Raw genomic sequence first — 9,911 nt, 5'->3', positions numbered from 1 at the left:
TGGAGAAACACACTGAGCTGCAGCATGCAGTGAAAAGATGTCTACCCGCTGCCTCCCCTCAACCCCACTCTCCCTAAAGAACGTTAGAAACCCTTCAGGCAGTCAATGGACATAAAGTAAACGTCTTGCTCCAGTCTAGATGCCAAGCTGTTTTAGGTTGTTCTGCCTGTGTTTCGGGATCATGTATGGCTGAACCGAAGTCATGGTTGCCGTCTGCAGCGGATTTGTTTTGGATCACACTACCTTGCTTGTCAGGACCTACCCTCTGCTTCTGATTGGCTAGTAGTCCTTACCTAGGTGCTGCACATCTGCAACTCTCAACAAAGATCTAATAGAAGTGAAATGCCTCACTGGGTAGCTAATATGGAGCCTTTAGCACACAGAGTGATAAGAGGAGCTGCAGCAATGTGCAGTTTGACAAAAAGATGGTGTTTTTTGAAAATGAAGCCATGTAAACCTTTTTCTGGTACAACCACTAAATAAAATTATGAAAATGAGCATTATATGATCTCTTTAAGCAACAGAATGCAGCATAACCACAACTTTGTGGATCACCCTCATAGTGTGGTTTTAAGCTGCAGCAGACAGCTGTTTTTAACGCTAAAGTTTTAAAAATCCACTGTACACTACCTGCTCAACACCAACATTATGTTTACTATGTGCCTTTTTGAAATAATCACTGAAGTGTTCTCAAGATTTTTGGCAGCAAATGTGCATTTTTAATTAAACCAAAGTCAGTTTAGTCAAACTTGATCAATTTACAAAACTTGGGAAGCCTAGTTTCTTCTTAAATGTCTATTTTTACAGAACATATTATTCTGCAAATGTAACATTTGTTGTTACATCACAGCTTGACTGCAAATGTTTCTTCTGTCACCGTCACTTATTCAGAAAGAAGTGAGGAAAGTATTTTAGTGCTTGAAGACATGTTAAGTTTATTGGCAAAATGCTGAAAATATTATGTCTTCTCTTCCTACCCTTCAGGTTGTGTTTTTTTTCTGTCTCTGCACCAAAACACTGTACAGAATCCGTAGTCACTACTTCTGGTGCACTTACATTCTCTCAATGTTCTTGAGTTCTGCAGCAAATATGCATTTTTAACGCTTGATGCACACACTGTGACAGCTGCAAGCGACCCTCCAGTGACCAAAGGCGTTGAAGCCATGGTCTCCCCTGGCCTGGCCTAAATTTACATAGGCTTAGAACTTAGGTTGAGCCCTCGGGAGCCAAACAGAAACTGGTGTAAATGAGGTTAGCGTTTCAGTCACTGTGTTTGTGTGGCTAGCAGCTACTTTCACAGTTCCAGCCTCTACCCATCTGCCACTGACCCTTGTTTTGCCAAAAGACCAATTGCGATTTGTGGCTTCCAGATTAGTCTGTGGTGACATAATGATTGTGTCCCACATAAGGGTGATTTGACATGCTCTGCTTGCCTGTCTGTTGCTCGCAGGCTCTGCTCCTCAAATCCAACACTCTGCCTCTGCCTCATTACTGTCAAAGACATCAGGAGATGGTTCCTCCGTTTGGTACACATGAATGCATGAGTATGTGCCACCGCATCCTAAAAATCTTCTTCAGTTATGTGTCTCATATTGTCTATTTAAATGCAGCTCTTATTTGGGAGTCTGTTATTTGTTCTCATCTGCATGATTTCTACTTGCTATCCATTATTCATGTTTTTTCCACACACACAACTTGCGTTATTTCGCTTTTAGGCTTTTTCCCATGTTAAGCTTTTATTTTCCCCCAGCTTCGCTTCTGTATTTGCTCTGAGCAGTGCTTTGATGTCATGTTGCTGGCCCAGCCCAGCTGTCTGACCAGGTGAGTTGGGATTTATTCTGAGTTAATTAATAACAGTTTAAATAACTTTAAATTCACTTGAACTAAAATACTTTTCATGGCCAATACTCATACAACTTAAATTCTGTGTGTTGTGCATTGGAACATTTTCACAAAATCAGAATGAGTCTGAAAAAATAACAACAAATCAACCAAAATCAATGAAAAGAAGCTTTGAAATTCTCGTTTAAACCATTTACAGTATACTGATACTTTCTGGCTCATTAAAATCAATATGTTCGCCAAACATCACTATGGAATTATTTTTCTACAATGCTCTTGTGATTGAGGATATCTAATAAGGTACAGAAAGATGAAACTTTAATGATCCCCATGGGGAGAATGGGCAGTGCGGTGTAACAAAACATAGCAATGCAGTGTAAATAAAGAGAAGGAGGCTACAGCGCTCTCCTTCTTGCTTCTCACAGATACACTTGCGCATAAGTACACACTCTCATACATAATTATGTAGGTTTTAAAATGTGGAGAACATAGATTTGTGCTGAACATAGCCATTTACAAACCCCTTTTTGGATGTCCATGCATTTTGTACCTCTCAAAAAACCTCTACGTGAACCTGTTTCATGTTCTTTATCCTTTATCAAAGGAGCAATAGAGAAAGAGAGATAAGAAAAAGGATGCAAACAGATAGCGGGAATAAATCCTCCCAGGGAACAGTGGCAGTGGTGTAGGTAAGGTGTTGGCTGCTGAAAAAGCCCCCTCTTATCCTCCCTTCCCCTTCTACATACACGTCCCCCTGCCACCCCCACCTCCCCCTCGGCCTTGTGCATCTCCTCATGGCTCACTTTCATCTGCACTGCAATATAAACAGAGCTTCTTACCATTTCAAAGCTCATACATACCTGTAATGGCTCCTCTCTCTTGCATCCCATCTGCAATAGTGTAGGGCCAAGGCCGGCAACACACCGCAAGTACAGTGGGACAGGACCTGATCGCGCAAGTGGTGGGATTTTGCCAGGGCTTAAGAGTGTATGAGGAATGATAAAGAGCCAGAGTAGAAGCACACAGACAGTCAAATTAAAAGAAAATTATATGTGGAGTATAAAGGATTAGAAACCCATACAGCAGAGCAGGTAAACAATAAGGTGGATTTGAGCAAGACCACAGTCTGACACATGTATCCTTGGTTTGTGTTTAGTCAACGAATGTGTAAATGTGGAAGGATGTCAGTGAAATACACAAGGAAGTGGCTGCATGTCATTATGTGTGTGTTAATGCATTTGTTTTTTGTATTTATTAGGCAGACATTTGGCATTTGGAAGCCAGCTAGGGGGCTTTGTAGCATATTGTGTGCATCCGTCTATGTGTTTGTGTGCACGCTGATACGTGAGTGGAGGTGAAGTGCATTAAAAGCCTGCCTGGCACTCTCTGTGGAGAGACAGGGGCCCTGTTCCAAGATGAAACTAGACTTAGATCAGCATCTTGAGTTTTTGGCAGAATTACATCCCTAAAAAATCATTTGCATATTGATTGTGTATCTGATGAAGCTAAATGTAAAAGGTAACATGTTTATTACAGCCTAGGGACTGACGTCCAGCTCTTGTGGCACATATGGCTTCATGAATATGAATTCCTTTGTTGCAAAACTTATTTTGGCTGTGAGTAAATATGATGGCTTACCAACTTTAATCCTTGCTCATATTTACGGCCTGTTGTTTTATGTTTTCCCATTTATTTCGTATATACATGTTTTGGCAAGATAAGCATTTCTTGTCCTGCGCTAATATAGGAAATGAAATTGAATTGCTGGGGTGAATTGAATGGATGAGTAGGATGAGTGTGAGAGTGAGAAAAGGAAGGGGTTGGGGGGGTGAGATTAGAGGGGCGGGGGAAAGAGAGAGGGATTAGTAGAGGGCAGAGTGAAAGAGAAAGAGTATTGCTCTGCCAGGTGAGCCGTGAGGTGAGCCAAAGCATTCAGAGATTATAATGGGCCACAGGTCAATCAGAGTGACAAGCTGTTAGAAACCCGGGAGGCTTTTTTTACCTCCCGCAGCTCGATCGCCATAGTGACCCATCGTCCGTTTGTGCCTCATTACCCATCCTTGGATCAGCATGTTCTGAAACAAGTTGCTGAGGAGAGAGGGAAGCAGCTCATTGAAGGGATGTTGATAGTTGTTGATGGAACAGAATGAGGAGGGGGGAGTCGGCGGTTAAGAGGGGGGTCGATGAAAATGGAGGGTTTGCAGTCTAATTTTGTGTAGGCATAGCAGCACAAAAGATGGGGGACTGGAGTAATTCCGGTCAGAAATTGTGAGGTTACGAGACCTTTTTAAGCTGAAAGGAGCACTTACCAGCTCTGTGTTAAAAACAGAATTGTTTGAGAAGCGATTTCTTTTTGTTTTCTGTCTGCACAGAAAAAATCACAAAGAATGTTGAGCATAAGAATATATATAAGAATAACATACAGGACAAAACATTCCTAAAAAGGGACTTAAATGATAAGGAAATATTCTATATTTTTCTTATTGTAAACAAATCGCGTTAAAAGAGTAAAACCACCAATGTGTTTATCCATCTCTTGATACTTTGACTTCCTTGCCCTGTCTGTGACACTCAGCCAAAGTCCCACTTGTTCCTGCTGAACAAGTAAATCCCTCCATACATGTTTTGAGACATATAAAAATACTCACTTGGAATAATACTGTGTATCTGGTATGGTTCTTCTCTACAAAAATTCCAATGCACACGTACTTACAGTAAACTCAGATCTAAGGTGAGTGCAGAAAAAATGTCCTCCTTCAGCAGATGAATGTGAAAACAACCCTCTACTCAAACTCAGCAAATATATCATACTACTCAGTGAAGCTCAAACATCTAAGTGAAGTATCAATAAGAAAAATACATTTTTGAGTGGAGGAGGATTTTAAAAATGGGTTGCTGTCACTGAACGTTGTACGTGGGTTTGACTTAAAATAAACTACTCAACATGTCATGTCGCTGCAGCTCACTGATGTGTTTTTAATAGTTTTTGGACAACAATGGAGCTATGGCTCAGAGGAATAAGCTATCTCAGTGTTTGGCTACACAGACAGCACTTGTTAGCAGAAAATCATCATTGGTTTTAGTCTTTTTTTTTCGATTTGAAGGCAGTAACAAAAAATTAAATATCACCACCCTTATCCTTGAAGCTTTGAAGGAACTTCATCACTATTGCAAACACAGCTACAAAGGTAGGTAATGTTATGCTGCATGTCTATTAGCAGTGTCAACGCACATGGTTTATTTTTATCTTATCCCTGTAGGATAGTTTGAGCCTGTGACCACTTCTACTGTTTGTCTTTGATAAGCCTTGATATCGCTTAATTCTTTTTTAATTGACAAACGCTGCAGTGAACTGGGATTCAAGCTAATATGATCCACCTTTGATTTTAGCTTTTGTTTTACGTCATTTTGTCTCTTTCCTGTATGTGTATATGTAAAAACAGATGGACAAAATGTTAATTTTCATAGTGTAGCCTACATAAATACACATTATATTATGAACCTGAATGAAGCCTCTTCACTAGATCATAGGTGTCATTTACCCATGTCCCCACCACATTTTGAAATTGTGAAAGCCTTTATTAAAAATGTTCTGAAAAATAGCTTCTCCAAAAAAGTAACAGGCTGCTGATTACTGCATTATATTCTGTTGTATTTTTCTATTTATGAATTGCCACCTGCCTGCTGAATTTTTTGTTTCTCTTTTTATAAATGAAGTCATTTCCACCCTAAATTGGAGCAGAAAATGTCTCCAGAATGCAGGAAATTAAGTGTTTCATGCTCAACCACCAGACCCCCCACTCATATATTTCAGTATTTCACATTTATTCAAAATAGTGTAAAAAATCTTTTCATCTAGTTTTTGAACATCTTCAAGTCCCTTATGCCCCCATTACTTTTCAACACAAAGTGACGCCCTTGCATTCACGACATGGTCTAGACTGGTGACTCTGCATGTCACTTCAAATTAAGACACCTGATAAGACACATATTTTACATTATTCATACCAGTAAATGTCAGTGTGCTTCAATGTTGTCTTTGGTTAGAAATAGACTGATGTTACAGCCGAAACAAAACAACATATTAAAGCAAGCTACATACTGAGAACTGTCTAGAGGTTTAGATCTCACTCTTTTTAATAGGATTCCTTTAGTTCTCATTCTCTGGAGCTTCACACACAGTCCCAGACCAACTGTTTGATCAGCCTCTAGTGGCATGAAGGTGCAGCCAGCTAAGACCAGACCGAGCAGAAGGCGGGCAAAGGCCTGATATGATTGTCTCCTTTTGAACATACCATGAGATCTGTGCATTGACGAAATCTTGCGTAAGACAGCTAAAAAACACAGTTCCCTCACCATTACTAATACTAATTAGCTTTTCCACCAGGCTTTCGTCCCACTTTGATTGATGACGTTTCTTTAGATTGACACTCTCAAATTGCAAGTTTGCCTGGAGGTAGACAGGCATGATTAATAACTTGGGTCTGGATGTGATTACTGTGGTCCCTGCTATGACTGCTGAGGGGCTCACGAGCACTGCGTTGAACATCAAGTTATTTAACATGCACAACAGGTGACTCTCCAGACTCGCACATACGCAGAAAATGGATTTGAACTATTGCTTTTTTGACAGGTCAGCCCTCATTTGTGTCACAGCATTGCTCCCCCCAAGCTTTTTAGTCTAAGAGTGCAGTGAGAGTTTATTATTAATTAATCTTGTCTAAAATTAAAAACTGTATCACTAAGACAAGCATTGCAGTATGTTATTTTAATAAGAAATACTTACTGTGGGGAATTATACTTGAAATGTCGTCCAGTTACAATGCGAAGACCCATAAATTAGAAAGGCAAATCAACTGCATTACAACCTAATAAATGTATATTTCATTGGATTCCTCTCTTCATTTGTGAATTTTAAGATCTTAAGTTTGACAGCCGGTTTTGATTTTAGACACAAAGTCAATTCATGTCCAGAAGTCATGAGTTAATGAATTTTATTGACTATGCAGCTCACATTTGGGTGATCCTAAATCATACAGTTTGATAGCAGCAAGAACCCTCGTGTTTCTTACGTTATTGGCCTGTAAAACTTGCTAACACCCAGTAAATAAAATCCTGTTCTTGCAGTAGAGCCTTGTTTTTAAGACATTTGTTGTAAAAAGGCCTGTTTCAAATAGTGAAATGTTTAGAAATTCTGGTTTTCAGCCCAATTAAAGTACAAAACATGCATGCTTTATGAATTGCTATACTCAGTATAGTTTGTGGTTTAAAAATTCATTTAATTGCATGTTTAAACCACGGCAGCTAATCAGAGCGTTTTTGCTTCTCAACATTTTTTACTCATTATGCAAATTCAATGAGTGGATTAGATTAAGAAAAAAAGAAACTCAATAACAAGCAATGACAAATACATGTTAAGAATAACAAAGTTCTGCTGGATAAACTATGTTTTTGTAAATTTATGTTTTAATTCATTTAATTTATTCTTCCTGTAAAGGCAGTGATACAGTTAAAAAGTGCAAAAGGTCCCAGGGCTGGTTGAACAGATGATGGATAGAGTTGCAGGAGGACGAGAAGTGCAGGTGAAATAATTAGAAGACGGTAAGAACGGGAGGAAAGATGTGAGGGGTAGATAATGGAAGAAGAAGAGGTGAAGGACACAAGAGCAAGATAAGATACAGAAATCAGCAAATGGGAGCTACAGAACATTGCTGTAGAAGTAAAAGAGGGAAGAGTTCTTTTGCTTGAATCAATGTTTGGAACTTTATGTCATGTATCCTTCCCATTTTTCACAGTGGGTCACTCTGGGTAACAATTATAAAATAAAATATTAAAATAGCAATTATGCCTAAAATTCAAAACTCAAAACTAAAACTAAAATGATATATCCACCATTTGTGACGTGTTTTAAAGTGGTATTGCAGAAAATGTATCATTATTCTTATTTATTTGGTCCCGTCTTTGCTCCTTGTCAGTGTGTCACTGTGAAGATGACTTTTTTATGTTTGTGCTCTGGACCTGCGACAGCACTGGCCAGGGGCATTATGTTTTTGGGTTGTCCGTCTGTCCATTGTGTACAATTATCATGAAAGCGATATCTCAAGACCGCCTTGAGGGAACTTTAAATTTGGCACATACATCCACTTGAACTCAAGGATGAACTGATAAGAATTTGATTTTCAAAGGTCAAGGTCACTGTGACCTCCAAATTACCTTGACAAACACATTTTTGGCATAACACATGTTTCAATGTTTAATGTAATACAACAGTGAAGCGATTACATTTTCTACTAAAAAGGTCAAAGTCAACTTCATTGTGAAATCATAAGCCATTATTCAACACTTTTGACTTAAAGGTCAAAGGTCATTGTGACCTCAAAATAGATTTTTAGCCATAATTTAAGTATGACTTGGGTGATTCCAGATTCTACACACTGGGACACAATGAGTAAACAATATTTATCAATGTAGGGGCTTTCCTACATCTCATCAATTCTGCCTTTCACATCTTGCCTATTTATGATATAATTTTGAGCATCATCAGGAATCATGTGACTGCAAATAACACATTGGAGCGTGCCGTTGGTAACAGTGATCCTGTGAGTGAGTTTCCGTATACAGTACTCTACTCTATATATCCCTATATAGAGAAGCTTTGCATCTAAAAATACCAGAAGAAGACAAAAGCACCACAATTTGTGTAGCTATGCTCTATATAGCTGCTTTTACACAGTAAATAATTTCAGGTTGTAAACTGCAACTTGACCAGTTGGAGGAGGAATGAATTCTAGTTTAGCTATTGATGAGGTTTGAGTTTCTGTAAACACTGCTGTGTTCTTTGTCTGCTTGTCCAAAATGGCTATTACTGCTAAATAATGTGCTGCTAGAAACATTTTTTTTCAGTTTATTTGATAGGGACAGATGCTATAAACACAGAGAATTGTACAACAATTTTCCAATGCACAGCATCACAGCATTTTTAGTTTCTGCCAATTTCCAATGCCCGTCCCTAGAAGGGCTTTTAACATTACATATACAACAAACATTAAACATAGTAACAGTAAAACAACTGAGCACATACATGTATACCACCCAACCATCCCTCCCTCTACCCTTCACCCCCATCGCTACACATGACTACACAACTGATTATCTTTTAAAAATTTCTTCAGTTTAGTTTTAAATTGTTGATGATTTTAGCTCACCATGCAGCTCGTTCCAGATATTAGCTCCCTTGACTGAAAAGTTAATATTAGTATAGCGCCTTTCTAGTCTTTTCGAGCACTCAAAGCGCTTTTTTCCACTACATCGCGTTCAATATTCACACACTGAGCCTAAATGCTCAAACAGAAACTAACATTCACACACTGGTGAAACAGCCAAACCGACCTTCCGATTAACGGGCAACCCACTCTCCCTCCTGAGCCACAGCTGCCCTAGGAAGTCTGACCAAAGGATGTTTTCCTGTAAGTTATATTGCAACTCTCTGCAGCTGTATTTCTATACCATCTCAAAGGGGGCCTGAGAGGTCTGTCCATGCAAACACTTCATGATGAGGTTTGCGTTTGATATAATTATCAAAAAACATGTTCAGGTCTCTTAGGACGTGACAATGATGTCATCTAATGGGCTTTTTTAATATTTTTAAGGCACAATTATATAAACCTTTCAACGATGTAATCACACCTATACCAGCCTGTGACCAAGAGGTAACACAGTAACCAATGTCTGAAAAAATCATTGTATGAACAAATGTTTTAGCTGCATCAAGTGTTAAGCAATATCTAATTAATTTGAATATATATAAATTGGCTTTTATAGTTTTCCCAATTATTTTTAACATGTTTATCAAATTTCAAGTGAGGGTCCAACATTAAGTTTAGATATTTAACTTCTGAGACTTGCTCTATATGTTGATTATGTATCTTGACTTTTGCAAAACTGACTGTCTACCTGAGGAAAAACAAATAGACACAGTTTTTTTTACATTAAGAGTCAGACATGAATTTTGTAGCCATCGGGCTATAGCCTCCAGGTGCAGTGATAATTGATCTGTCACTGCGTTAACT

Source organism: Micropterus dolomieu, linkage group LG10, assembly GCF_021292245.1.
Source record: "Micropterus dolomieu isolate WLL.071019.BEF.003 ecotype Adirondacks linkage group LG10, ASM2129224v1, whole genome shotgun sequence".
Taxonomy (NCBI): Eukaryota; Metazoa; Chordata; class Actinopteri; order Centrarchiformes; family Centrarchidae; genus Micropterus; species Micropterus dolomieu.
The sequence above is the reverse complement of the archived record's forward strand: the minus strand, read 5'-3'. Positions refer to the sequence as shown.